Source organism: Spermophilus citellus, assembly GCF_964194105.1.
Source record: "Spermophilus citellus genome assembly, chromosome: 11".
Lineage (NCBI taxonomy): Eukaryota > Metazoa > Chordata > Mammalia > Rodentia > Sciuridae > Spermophilus > Spermophilus citellus.
Genome location: NC_138192.1, coordinates 50,675,433 through 50,690,333, shown reverse-complemented (window position 1 = coordinate 50,690,333; position 14,901 = coordinate 50,675,433). Strand labels below are relative to the sequence as shown.

The following is a 14,901-nucleotide window of genomic DNA, read 5'->3' as shown; positions in this document are numbered from 1 at the left end:
CTTTCATATCTTATTAGTCAAGTTTAATGCTTGAATTTTTCTCCTTAATTTCGATTGCTTTTTCTCATGACAAAAATGGACGATTATGGCTTGGAAAATAGGAAACTGTACCAACTAAGAACTAGAGCAAAGTTGAAGACAAGTCGAAATATTTCAAGAGTATTTCCCGTAATTCCATGAGATTTCCTCACAGTTGGTTACTCTGCCCTCATCCTGTGGTGCAATGTCACACGCCTCAAGTTCGTGATCGATGCAGCACAACACAGAGGTAGCTGTTTTCTTTCTTTTTATTAAATTGTTTTTCCAAGAAAGTCCAAGTATTTTACAGAGTATTGACTCTCGAGCTTTGAGTTTATTAAAGATATTTGGGTACAGGTCTGTGAAACCTAGCAGCATGTGGCTATTGGATCGCATAGTCCCTTTCTTTGCCATGTAAGAAGAAAACATCTCGAAATATAACTATTAGTTGGCTTTGTGGTGTGGGGTTAGTGTGCCAGTCTGAGGTTAGAGCAGAGATGGGATCCCAAGCCCTGGGCTTTGTATTATATAGTATTGTATTTTGGGTGTTGTACTTAAGGGTCAATTACTGTTTCCATTATAAACCCTGTTTTTCAAGGTTTTATAGCTCACCAATTTTCATTTTGGTTTGCAAGTTGCATGAATATACAGGTTTTAAAAATAGCTCAAATTGGTCAGTGCCATTTTTAGATATAAAGCAGTAAAATACACTTTTCATTGGCTTCAGTTTGTTTTTAATGTTTCCAATCTAAAAGTTTCCTCTATCTTAAAATGCAAAACACTCAATTTTTCATGAAATTTTATACCTGTTTTGCATAATGAAGATGATAAAAAGGGAGAAAAGGATAAACCAAATAAAACTTTCAGGAAGAAAACAAAACTCTCTTTTCTTGTCAAGATTTGTAGGTAAGTGTCATTTCAGTCAATGTTCTAAAAAAATCAACAAACTAATCAATCAGTATTCCCAGTGCATAGGCATGATTTCATGTCCAATATTATGGTATGTACTATGAGGAATAAAATAGTTCCTTGTCTCCAAGGAGCTTGAAATTATATTTTTTGGATTCCTTGTGATAAAAAGAATTATGTATGTACCTGGGACTCCAGATTTCTATAATCTTTTTAAAATCATCAATGTTGTGGGTTTCTGACTATGAAGATAGAAAAATATTAAATATAATAGCATTTTATACAATGAGGAGTCAAGTGATAAATCATGTGGCTGAGACTTTAAAAGGCAAAAAACAAAGCCACTTACAGAGTTGTGCAACTTACTGGTATCCTGCAAATAGAACAAGGAATTCCAGTATATGGAGATTGTCCCAATATGGAAATTTACCCATCTATGGTCTTTGCAAGCTTCATATCTCTTACTCTGACCATAAGAATTAGAAAATCCCTACTAAAGGGCAAACTGTTTCTTTGCATTCTGAATCTTTCTAAACCATAAGCAAATTTACTCTTGATTCATTATTATAAGCTGTATTTCTTAAAATAGCTATCTACCTTTACTATTCCCACTCTTTCACTGAACCCACACTCCTCAACTTGCTCCAGCCTGGTTTCCAGCAGGGATACTCAGACTCCTCTTGCCTAACTCACCAACCACCTTCTTGTTGCTACTGCTAATGAATAAGCCTTTGCTTTCATCTTTTATCTAAGTTCATCTGTGTTTAGCAGATTGCCACATTTTCTATCTTTTGTCTTCTGATGATCTTTGCCATTTGTTCATGTAGTTCAAACCAAGATCCACCCCTTTCCCTTGCTATAGTAATCTCTGCTTCCTTTTGGACAAAGCTTGGTAGAAGGTGTGGTTGCTTCCCCTTATGAAAAAAATGGAAGTACCAAAACATTTTTTCCCCCAGAGGACAGTGCTATAAGCATGATTCAGCCAATATTTTCTTCTAGAGCTTAAAGGCTTCTTCAAGAGAAGATAGATGAAGAGATAGTTAGAAACCATACTTAGGCACTGGTAATTACAGCAGATCTATCAATTCCTCGTGTATTGCATTTGCTATTATTTATGCTATCCAGTTTTCCAGAGCTCACTTTGCTTACGTTCATTTCCCAAGTCTGTTTCTTTTTATTCTCCAACTTCTGTTTTCTACAGTTATTCTCCAAAAAAATCAAATTTTGCTGTGTTTTTGGCCTATGAAAGGAATGTTAATTGACATAATTTATAATTATCTGGGTCTCCTTTTCTATAGCTTTTATTGGTTCATTTTCTCCTACCATCAAGTTTTCTCTATTTCTTAAATTCCTAATAAGTTCTACTTCCTCCACGTTTTAATGTCCTATTCCATTTTACTCCACAGTATCCACTTAGGTTAATACAAAATCTTCCTTGATTTAACCATTTTCCATATGCTAATGACTTCCAAATCTACATAGCCATTCTAAAATTCTCTACTGACCTTCATATTCCTTTATTCTGCATTTGTTAATTCATTTGTTTTATAAATATTTAATAAACTTCTACTATGCATCAGATGTATAGTAGGATACACATCTATGCAGATAGATAGGTAGCAAATAAGGAGCGAACTGATAAGCTTTTTCATTTAAAGTTATCCTAGTAGATTCCCTAATCTAGTGAAGTCCATAATGCCATGAAACTTAAATCTAATGGATTTCATAATCTAGTGGATTCCAATGGCACCATATGTATTCAATCTCTCCACTTATATAGCTCAAAAGTATGGAATTCATTATCTTTCTTCCTTCCACATCTGCATCATTATATTTCTCCTACTGGACTCTATTTCAATTAAAGCATTCAATTTCTACATCAGTGACCTAATGTGACACTAGCTCTTCCTCTTTGACTCTTGCTTATTGCTCCTCACTCCAGTCATCAGAAATTCTCTCAAATCACCAAGTGAACTGTACATTCCCTCAACTGTCCCTGTGGTGGGTATATGAATTCCAGTTCCATATGAATTCCAACCAGGTCAACTCCATTCATTCCTAAGGTACCCTTACTTTCTCTGGGAACTTTCACTTTTCCTATACAGTTGGGTTATATTTCCATTTAAGCATTCTAAAAGCATCCTGTTCTTCTTAATATTCATTACTGTTTCATTAATTGTCAGGCTTTCTAGGTATATTTCACTAGACTGTAAAATATTTGAAAGCAGAAACTGAATGTTCTAGTGCATTGTCTTTTCCAAAGCACATAGTAGGTGAAAAATAAGCATTAGCTAAACAAGTGAATGAGAAGTGTCAATCTTTGTTTTTTTTTTTTTTCATTGTCGTTTTGTCTTGTTTGGTGTCAGTTATTGAACTCAGGGGCCCTCAACTACCTACCACATTCCCAGCCATATATTTTATTTTATTTGGAGACAGGGTTTCATTGAGTTGCTTAGCACCTCACTTTTGCTGAGGCTACCTTTGAACTCGCTATCCTCCTGCCTCAGTTTCCCAAGCCACAGGGATTACAGGCATGCACCACTGTGCCTGGCAAAAAGTGTCAATGTGTTATCAAAAGTCCAATTTCAAACTGTGAAAATACTACTGTTACTTTTCAACAAGGCTTTGGATTCTTTGCATAAGTTAATTTGAGTATCTACATATAGCTATATGATCTGAAAATTATGGCATTTATGTTTATAAGCTGTGCTATAGTTCATCAACTATCCAAATATGTATAGCTCATCCATATCACACAACAATCTTTCTAAATATCCTATTCCACCTGAAACTAGTATGTTTCTGAAAATATTTTAGAACCCTCAAGGAATGGCTACTTCAGAAGAATTATAGAATCCAAAGTCTTGGAAATGTAATTCAGTTCCTCTTATGGAGTCCAAAACCTCTTTTGTCTGACATTTTGATTATCTTCCCCCTTTTTTCCTTAACCTTTTTCAAAGATGTAAAGAAATTTTCTCTGAGAAGAGATTCCGAGTAAAAGAATATTTACCAGCATCACCTAGGTATACATAGAAATTCATTAAGTCTGAAGCTATCTGAGCCCTAAGGCATATATATGAATGATTCACTTTGAGTTGGAGAAGGATAACAGAAATGGAAATTGTCTTGAGCATCTACTATGTTCCAGGTGTACACTGAACTTGTGATGCAGGAAAATGTAGACAGACATATGAATTTAACATTTTATAAGATTAGCATTGTGAAATGTGGCTACTTGAGAGTTTATAAGACCCTTTGGTGAGTCTCAGAGGATTGAAGCTATTTGCATAATAATATTGAGATATTTTTGCTTTTTTCACTCATTCTCTCTTGGGTATACAAGAGTTTTCCAGAGGCTACATAAAATTTAATGTGACAATAAATTGAATGAAGAAGCAAATATGAAAACCCAAACAATTAAAGAGATTTGCTAAAACATAAAACATCATTCACCTCACTAAGTAATTTTTTTGTTTTGTTTTGTTTTGGAACATAGTTTTTTTTTTATTTTATAAGAACCATTCATGTTAACATGTAATGGATTTATTATTTTTAATATGTAAATATTTTAAATGTCAGTTTTAATTTCTTGTATGGTGATACTGATAGATATAACATGGAATTATTACATGTTCTTAATAATATTTTTTATAATAGAGTTATGAGATGAAACTGATATAGACATTGAAATAATTATAAATGAAGGCTTCTCACCATGAAAGATACTATACAGTACTAGAAACTGAAACAAGTCCAGGTGTGGGTGCTGACTAGGTTTGGTTTAGTGCCCCATCCTGCCATCTGTCAGTGAGTCATCCAGGTCTCCAGGGCTAGGCTATAGAGATAACTGTAGCAGTGCATCCATGTAAGTGCAAAAATGTTAAAAATTAGGCATTGTGTGAGTAAACTGAGGATAATTTTTTCATTTAATACTCCCTTCTTTCTCTGATCATGTATGCAATATCCATCATTATTTGTTTCTTAAACTATGCCACTTTATTGGACACATTGATACAGGATGGCAAATTTCGGTTGATATATGACTGAAAGAAAATCTTGAGCACTTACCTTTCTCCATTCTGTTTTTGCAGATGCCTTGCTTGAGATAATTCTTAAGCATTGTTTGGGTGTCATATTAAGAAGATGTTCGAAGTTTGTTAAGCAATTGACTGATGGATCAGTTCTTGCCTACCACCATCCAGCAGAAGGCATCACTTCATTCTTGATTGGACTAGTTTGTTAACTACCTAATAATGTATCTGTTTGAATGTAAGTATTCAACCATCCTCTTTGGCAATGTAGGAATCTCACATTCTGAAAGAGTAAATACAAGGTCAGTGACAGTGTCCTTGGTTCCTTGAGAGAAGATTTTAAGTTTTCTCTTTTTAATAGACTTTTGCTAAGAGTGGTAAAGGCACTGTAAAAAGAAAAGTTAACAAAACTTGCTTCTTCGTTAGCGAACTTTTTTTTTTTTTTTTTAAAGAGAGACAGAGAGGAGAGAGAGAGAGAGAGAGAGAGAATTTTTTTTAATATTTATTTATTTTTTTTAGTTCTCGGCGGACACAACATCCTTGTTGGCATGTGGTGCTGAGGATCGAACCCGGGCCGCACGCATGCCAGGCGAGCGCGCTACCGCTTGAGCCACATCCCCAGCCCTCGTTAGCGAACTTAAAAAAAAATACTTCAACATGAATGTTCATCTTCTTTTTTTTTTTTTTTTTTTTTTTAGTATTTATGAAGTATTCCTTTGCTAGAATTGGGGCTGGTGATGCACAAGAATAATCTCAGAGCTGATTGCAGCCTGAGAGGACAAGCAATGTTTTTAACATAAAGTAAGATAAGGAACAATTTCTCATTCAAAGATAATAAAATACAATGGAAGGAAGAATTCAGACTGATCTTTAATTTGACCTACATTACACAGTTATCACATCAGAGAAGAATCACAGACAATCCCAAAGTCTCTGGAGGGCCTCATCTTAAGTAAATGCTATCTCAGGTTTTGCACTCTGATATCCCTTACTTTTATTTTTCCCTCATGTACAAACTCACATCAGGACTCCTTTGCTATGCAATTAACCTGGTAACTACCTTACCTAGCTGGCATTGCCCCTTTCCATTTTGGGGTTTGCAAGCATTTACCACTTACACTCAGATCATGTTTTTGTGAGAGGCCACAGAGCGACTTTCTTTAAAGCTATCAAAGCCTTCCTCATTATCCTTTATGGGCTGTGCAGAAAACATCTCAACTATTAGACATTTAACTGGAGTGCAGTAGAATGGGTTTGCTGGCCCCCTCCAGTTGCTTGGGTAAAAGCTCTGTTCATAATCAGTTTCTGGTTTTTTAAAATGACCCTCAAGAGGTTCCTTCCGGTCCACTTCAGTTCCCTTTTTAGTGTCCCATTGATTTTCCAGACTTTAGGAACGCGTCCTTAACTGCCTGCTTTCCCATTGGCTGTCTCCACTGAATGAGAAGGGAACACTTTGTTACTTCATACACGGAGACTGGAATATCTTGAGGACTAACACACCATTTGTAACAGCACAGTTTACAACAGCACTTCCTAGAAAAAGAAGGTGGCTCTCTCAGAAAGGAAAGGACGATTTCTGCACCCAATTTACTTCCCTAACTATAAGCAACACCCTTGTTTCTTGTCAATAAAAAGGAAGATGAAATAGAGTAGCAATCACAATACATAAATAATATTATTTGTCTCCAGAGTGTATACGGAAGAGTAATTCACTCAAAGAGCATGCATGAATTATGAATGTCAGGAAGGCAGGGAGGGAACTTCAGGACAGACCTATCCATCGCTGCTGTTCCACGAATAAAGTCCGAGAAGCCACATAACTATGTGATGGAATTGCAAAAGTATATAATTTTCATCTGACTCTTTCCTAGCTCTCAATTCTCATTTCAAAGGAGAATAGGGTGCTAAGAATCTATAAATCTAAAAATAGAGGAATGATTTAATTTTGATATCAAATCAGGTAATCAATATGAAATCTGAAAAAACCTCCTAGGAATGGTGAGATTTTTCAAAGAGATGTCCCCTAACCACACCTATCTCCAAAACGATATGAAACAAACCCCAAAGCAAAACAAAATATCAATAGAAAACCTTGAATCCTAAACTTTACACAGAAGTGGGAGGCAGTAGCATAAGTTAGTAGAAAACCTGGGCATTTATGTGGCATTTGGTAGTGCAGCACTATGGTCTCTGTCCTAATCTGAAACTCAGGGGCAAAATGATTACTATTAGTGCTACAAAGAAAAAGAGTACTCATGTTGTAATATAAAGTGTTATGGGTTCTTTTTAAAGTTCAGTGATTTAAAAAAAAGGTAATCATTTTCCAAAGAATATTAACAAAACAATCAGATCATAAGTCCCACAAATAAAAATATGCTGGAGACCTTCAGTCTTGTCACAGAATACAGTATTCATATGTCTCATATTCACTTATCTTTTCCGTCTCTATCTTCCATGAGGTTCTTTTGAACTAAACAGTGAGGGAGAATTTAGAAGTCTGGGGGGAAAAATCTTTACTTCCTTCAGGAAAAAAAAAAAAATATATATATATATATATATATATGATTGTATAGAGCAGTTTCTTATACACACACACAGACAGACAGACACACACACACACACACACACACACACGCACACACACATACCTGCCCCAAAGGCAGTAGTTGAATTGAAATGGAATCTTTATTAGGAAGTGGTACATTAGGAGAAAGATAAAAAAAGATACACAGGCAAAGGCTCATCTGAATGATCCTAGTTAAGGGCCTAACCAAGGAGACAGCTTAAGTTATCCTTGAAAACTGGTGAGTCGCCCTGCTTTGCTGAGTTTGAATTGAATGTTCCCAAAGTAAGAGTTCACAAGGAGGGATACCCTTACATTTCACACTGCTCCTTCTCGAAATAGCAGCACCATTTAGCAATATTTCATATCATGACAATTACATTGTAGAATTATTGTAGTCTTAGTGCTTCATTAAAATTAAAAAAAAAAGTTAAATTCCTGTTTTGTTGAACACAAGAAATGAATAGTAAATATTGATTTAGAATGAATGCAAACATTTCCCTAGGAGTGGATAATTACTGCCTTTCTATGCAAAACACTTATATTTGAAGAAGCACTTCACTTACTTTGCCATGCGGTATACATTCTTTAGTACATTTTAAATTATACGTTGTCCTGGACAGTGTCTGCTCTATAATTTCTTGTGTCTCTACACCAGAGTCAGTATGTAATTTTAAACTACAAAGTTTCTGCCAACTAGGAGAATAAGCTTAACTCTTTCCCTTTGCTGGGTTCACAAATCCTTATACGAGGAAATCTGAAAACCAAAGGACTAATGATTCAGGCCCTGAACACTCTCTTCTTTCAGCCTAACAGGAGTGTCACCGTAATTGTCACAGATTTTAAACCATAGACTGAATGTAATGTAATATTTATGTACCTAAGCCAGTTTATTGCATATCTAAAAGACATGGATTAAATCATTAACATCAGAAATTTTGAATGAATTAGAAGTAGTTTGAATCCTTGTCATGAAAAGGTCTAGTTAAATAAGATAATATCATACATTAGAAGATGGTATATCTTTTGTCAAAACCTTTGGTCATCCTGGTATTATCACCTTACCACAAGGTATATAGAATTGCATTATTTGAATTATGTAAAAGAATATAATCAGTTCAAGATCACCTAGGTAAATTATTAGTTAATTCAAAAGTTCATATGGGAATAATTTTTAGTGGATTCCTAAATAATAGAAATGTTAAATAGTAAAAAGTTATTAAAGATCAGGTCTATTATGATATTCATCATTTTTACCAATAAAATTACGATTCACTAATGTAATGAAAAGATTGTGAAATAACATTATAATAAAATACTAAGGTACATGGAGAAATAAAATCTTTTTTTTTAAAGAGAGAGTGAGAGAGGAGAGAGAGAGAGAGAGAGAGAGAGAGAGAAATTTTTAATATTTATTTCTTAGTTCTCGGCTGACACAACATCTTTGTTGGTATGTGGTGCTGAGGATCGAACCCGGGCCTCACGCATGCCAGGTGAGCGCGCTACCGCTTGAGCCACATTCCCAGCCCAAGAAATAAATTCTTGTTTGGGTTAATGTTATGATGAAGTAGATATCCAAGACTGGGGGACTGTTTCTTTTCTGGGTGCAGCAGTGTATCCAGCTCCCACAGAATCCTCATACTTCTAGATTGTGGGATTTAGTTTCATTTATATCATCTAGTTTCAATTTGCATACACCTTTTACCGCTTGGATATATTAAGGTTTTATAATACAGGAAAGATATTTTCTAAAAAAGCGAAGAAAATTTCAATGATCATTTTGAATATATGTGTACTCAAAAAAGACAGATAGAAGTGTTACCCTTCTGCATATCACGCAGCATACCGTGGCATCTCATAAGCTCTGCTAGTGTTTAAACCCCACCCCTTATCAGCTTATTTTAGATGGATGTTCCCGATCACAAGATCTGTCTGGGGAGTTCATTAAAAATTCTATTCTCAAGACCTTATTCCATAGAATCTGACCCAGTGAGTCTGGAATGGGCCCCAGATTTTTTTTTATACTCCAGAAAATTTTCAGGCTTAAGTTAGGTAACCACTGTTCTAGAGCTTCCTCTAACCATCCTCTAAGTACAATATTAGTTTTAATTGGCATGCACAATTTTTTTTCAGTAGACATACTTCAGGGGAATGGGGTGAAGGTTACTCCTCCAGCCTGCTCAGTGAGAATCCACTCTCTATGTGCATCAGGGTGCAATGAAGGTACAGATAAAGTCAACTTCAATTCATGCCATATCAAACTAATATCAGCCCTGTTTCTAGATGAGTTTTGATAGAGGTGTGTTTTAAGAAACAGAAAGGTACTGCATTACTCAAGTGTAGACTGAAAAGGAAGTGGGTACAGTAAGTAGAAACAGAACTGGGAAGGCTGGTTGGGGAGAAAACTGACAAGATGTCACCTGGCTCAGAAATGAGTTTTTCTCTGTTTTTGGAAATATACCAAGTCCAAAAGTTGTGGAAGAACAGAATGAATCTGCAAAAGACTACATGGATGTTTCTGATGTTAAGAGGAAAAACAAAAACACACAAAAGATAAAATGACAAAAACCAAAAATAGCATGTAAATGACAATTTAAGAAGTCAGCAGGGATTATCAGGCGGCATCCGTGAATTTATGAGCTCCTGGACATTTTTTAAATGCCAGCTTCATTCATAACCATGTGAATCAAATGCAAACTTGATTGTGTCTCTGCAAGTAGCATCAAGAGATGTTTTGAAAAAGAATGTAGTAGATAGCATAGATGATGGTGGTATTAATGAAAATGTTGTTAATGAACATCAAAATATTCAAATTTTAAACACCCTAATGATAATGTTTGGAACTATTAATGTGTTTGACATTGTCTATCATGCCCCATCATCTCCCTAACTACTGTACCCAGTGAATTTTATAGGAATGATTTTTGCCTGTTTTAGTGAATTCATTGACACCCAAGTAATAGGGACGGTATGGCCAATACACCAAAGCTGATATTGTAGAAGAGATTTCTAGACCAGAGCCCAGAATTCAGATTTACTCCACTTATTCACTGGTTTTAGGAACAACTTTATTTTATCTCACTTAAGCCACTACTGATGGTAATGTACTTCCCAATGTCAGAAATATTAAGAGGTGAAGATAATATGTGCAACTTCAATTGAAAATGGGTAGAAGATTTGAAAAAAAATTAAAATATTCTTGCAGTGACTTCTAGGTGTTCATCTCAGAAAATCAAAATCTGAAGACTGGTAAATGAAGGGCTAAGAACTTCTAATCCTTAAGTCAGTCCCCAGAATACAATGTGAAGGCAGAGTGAGCTACTCAAGTCAGTTTGTCACAGCAGGACACTTACCAGTCTCAGATGAAACTACCATGAACAATGAACAAGAGACATCTCTCAGAAAGCAGATCTCAGAGCCCAGAGACTGGGGAGTGTAAGCACAGGCCGTGTTACTTTTATTCCAAAGAATAAAGATATCCCAAAGGCTTCTGCTTATTGCAGGTTTCTTCCCTTTCTCTCCTTTTTGAAGTGGTTGTTTTAACAAGTTTATCTCCTGTTTCTTGCTCCATTGTATGCTATTTAGGAATCAATAAGTGGACCATGAAATTTTTTACATCATCATCAAACTTGGGGCAAACATATATTTTTCAAAGAATCTGTAGGAACTGGGATGCAGTGACACAGTGAGATTTAGCTTTGTATCTATTTTGGAAGGGTTAAATGTGAGAAAACATATTTATTTTATTTTACTTTATTGTTGTCGTTATTTTGGCAGTACTGGGGATCAAACCCAGGGTCTTTCACAAGATAGGAAAACAGTCTCCCACCGTCCCAGCCCTCTTATTTTATTTTGACACAGGGTCTCTGTAAGTTGCCCAGGCTAGACTTGAACGTATGATCCTCCTACCTCAGCCTTCTGAATAGGAGAAAGCAAATTTCTCACTCTACCTCCATAGAGAAGCTAATCTAAGTGTACCACAATAGACCACCAGGAAAAAACAAAGAAAATTTGTCTTCTCTGACAAATGAGGTCAATACCAAACTGCAGTAATAGCCAAGTGTTCCTGAATTCATATGATGTGTCCATCATTATGGACTATTACAGATATATTTGTATTAACTCTTTTCATCCCCTCCACAACCAACTATTTTAACTTCAGTGTATAAATGAGAAAACTGAGGCTTCAGAGAAGACAAATTACCTGGAATCAGAAGCTTGCCTCTGCCCTGTTCCTAACCACTGTGCTCACTTTGGCACAAGTACGATACTTCCACCAGTGGGCTTATTATATTTATCTACAACTCCTGTCCAAGTCCAGAATGAGAGCGAACAGGATATTTTCCTCTGCCAATAACACCAATGATGTTGCTCTATTGACATTATTCAACAAACAGCTTTCACATAGTAGGCATGGTGCGAACTCTCTGCCTAAAACGCTAGAGACAGTTTTCCAACAAGCATGAATTTGAGTAGAAAAACACTGAACAACTCAAAAGTAGTAGAAGAGGGTGTGTGTTGCACAATTCATTTCAAGGCCTGACTGACTGCACTTCAGCATTGAACACTAGAGCGGAACCCCATTCGTCACTCCAGCACTGAGCTCACACTCACCCTCCTGCAGTCTTGGCGGCGGGACACCATTTCAGAAAACTGAGTGTTCAAAGGAATGCTACTTCTGTTAATGTCAAGGACAACGCATCACAGTTGTGGAGAAAGTTGCACATCTACCAGGAAAACATTCATCAGCATACCCAGTTGGTCATTCACTTCCCCTCTGGCTATGTGGACATACTTGAGTCTGTATTAAAATACCCATGAGATCTCCACTCTTAATTATAAAGCCTGAGAAAAAATGTCCAGTGAAAATTATTTTCAGGTACAAAATTAGAAACTCCTTTTAACTCCTTTCCCTGAAGATTTCCATAACTTTGAGGGCAAAGGAGTCACATGATGAAAATACCAGATAGTACAGATTAGAAATGAAAAGTAAACCAGCCTCATGCCAGTTTCTTGCTAAGAGTTCCAGAGGAAACCAAAAATTATCATGACTGAGGAAGATGTAGTGTGGAGAGAAAAATCTCCCAGGATAACCGAGGGATATAATTCCAACCCTACTTCCCCCTGCAGAACTGTTTTGTTTTCTCACATCAATGAGCTCGAATAAAATGTGGGTCCCATGATCAAGCTGGCAGAAGTCACACTCCCTACCTGGATGCTCGCAAATTGTAAATCACAACTTTACAAGGATTTAACTTTTCCCTTTCCAAAATAATCAAATGTTGTGGTGAGGGGGCCACTAATCATGACAAAAAATATACTGCAAATTCTTTCTTTTGGTGCCAAGTCCAATAAGTTCTTTGAGTAAAATTAAATGCAAGATTTTATTCCAAACCACAGCTTCCCTTGGGGATGTGCAAATCTCCAGTGGGGGCTGAAAGGCCAGTTGTATCAAAGCCCAGGGTTATACCCATTTTTTTTCAAAGTCCCCCCCTCCCCTTTTAACTGCTGCCTCTAGTTTAAATGGCTCCGGCCCCTCTGCTTCCAGCTTTTATAATCAAATCAGCATCTTCATACTTTCCACATTCTGCCTCTCAAAAGTGGGCCAGTCCCTGACTTCTAGTTTCTCACAGTTTTTGTTTATTTTAAGAGAGTTTCTACTGAACTCCAGGGAAGGGAGGGGCAAAGAGAGAAAGAGAGAAAAAAAAAGTGTATGTCTATACATCGATATGTTTTGCTGTATGCAGTTGCTGGCTCCGTCTCTTAGATCTGCAATATCACAGGAATTAGAAAGACCCATTAGGTCATCCTGCACAACCTGTGCCAACACAGCACTGTTCCCCACAGTACATGCTCTCTTCTGAGAGTTTTGAATATGTTTAAAGGGTAGCCAATGATAATATAGTTTCATTTTGTTTCTTTTTTCTTTTCTTTGTTTTTTCCTGTCCAGTGTACAACATACCATTTCTAAAGATGTCTTAAGGTGACTTCTCTATGGACATTTTTGATTGCCCATGAAGAATTAAAATAACATCCATGCGATCCAGCAACTGTGTTCCGTAAGTTCAGTGTGGAAGCATCCATAAAAACGAGTTTTAAAGAGCAAACATTTAGTCCCAGGGATGGAACTGTAGCATATAAACAATTTTACATAGACATATTCTATGTGTCTGGTGAAGCATACCACAAATATAACTGTGCTAGTGTGCATACATGTTCACGTAAAGTGCATACAAACACCATCATTACCCCAGAGTGTTTCTGTTTCCTAAAACTTGTGCCAAATGCTGCATAATTCACAAAAAATGTGATCCAAAATATTTAAGGTTATGTTTCTCACAATTTTCTTCTTATCTCTCTTAAATCACACATTTTAAATGTCAACTTGCATAGGGAAATATTTAATTTCAAGGATACTCCTCCATCAGGAAGCTCTCTTTCTTAAGTAGTTTTGTTTATTCCTCTTTGTTCTTATCTTCAGATAATTAAGTATTTCAGTTTACTATTTATGTGACTAGTCTAGATATCCCTATCTATTGGACTACTGGTTTCATCCCTCAGGAAAAGAAATACAATATTGAAGAAGCTGGACACGCAGAATAAACACAGTGTTGTGTTCTTAAGTGTGGCTTCCATCTTAAAAAACATTTTTCTTGATGACCAACAGTAAAAGATCCTATCAATATCACCATCTGAAAGCAAAGCATCTCATGCTAGAATCATAAACAACTCTGATAGAACATATTTTAATATCTAATACTCTTAAATATAATCATATAAGTATGAATCAGTATCTATTTTTATTTTTCATAAACTGTCCCATTCTTGATATGTGTAGTAGAAGAAAATTTTCTAGGTGCTTTGCTAAGAAGCAGAACAATTTAGTAGTCAAGAGCCTTAGGTATGGATCACCCTGACTTATACCCTGGGTTATCCTTCACCAGTTTCATGATTGTGGGAGCTATCAGTAGCCTTCAATGTGAATACCATTAAGTTGTCCATACCTCTTCAGGTCTAAGACATTATAGATTCCAACACTGAAGATTATGTGATGTACTATTAAGAAAGTAAAAGCAACACTAATGGATGGTCAGATGATGTTTGTTTCTCCAAATTTTTAGACATAACATTCTCTGTGTCAACAAGAACCTTGATGCTGTTTCCTTTCTACACCATGGGCTTTAGATTTTTTATGAATCACTTGAAACTATTCTTCAAGTTTTGATTTTATGTTTATTGGTTCATTCACAAGAAATCAATAAAAATATTTCAGAAAACAAAGAGGTAGACATTTTAAAAGGCAGTTATACTCAACATATGTAAGTCCAACAATGCATATACAAATTCAACCAAAGTAAATTTGTGACCAAGCATGTACAT

At 35.9% G+C, this 14,901-nt stretch overlaps 1 long non-coding RNA gene across 1 annotated transcript in view; it reads left to right on the top strand.

Moving 5' to 3' along the window:
• Positions 1-202: 202 nt before the first annotated feature.
• Positions 203-14,901, top strand: part of LOC308630891 — an 84,992-nt gene continuing 70,293 nt past the window's right edge. Inside the window, exons 1-3 of the long non-coding RNA XR_014018067.1 lie at positions 203-268; positions 5,019-5,196; positions 13,472-13,580. This is a non-coding gene — a long non-coding RNA (uncharacterized lncRNA). The remainder of the gene's footprint in view (positions 269-5,018; positions 5,197-13,471; positions 13,581-14,901) is intronic.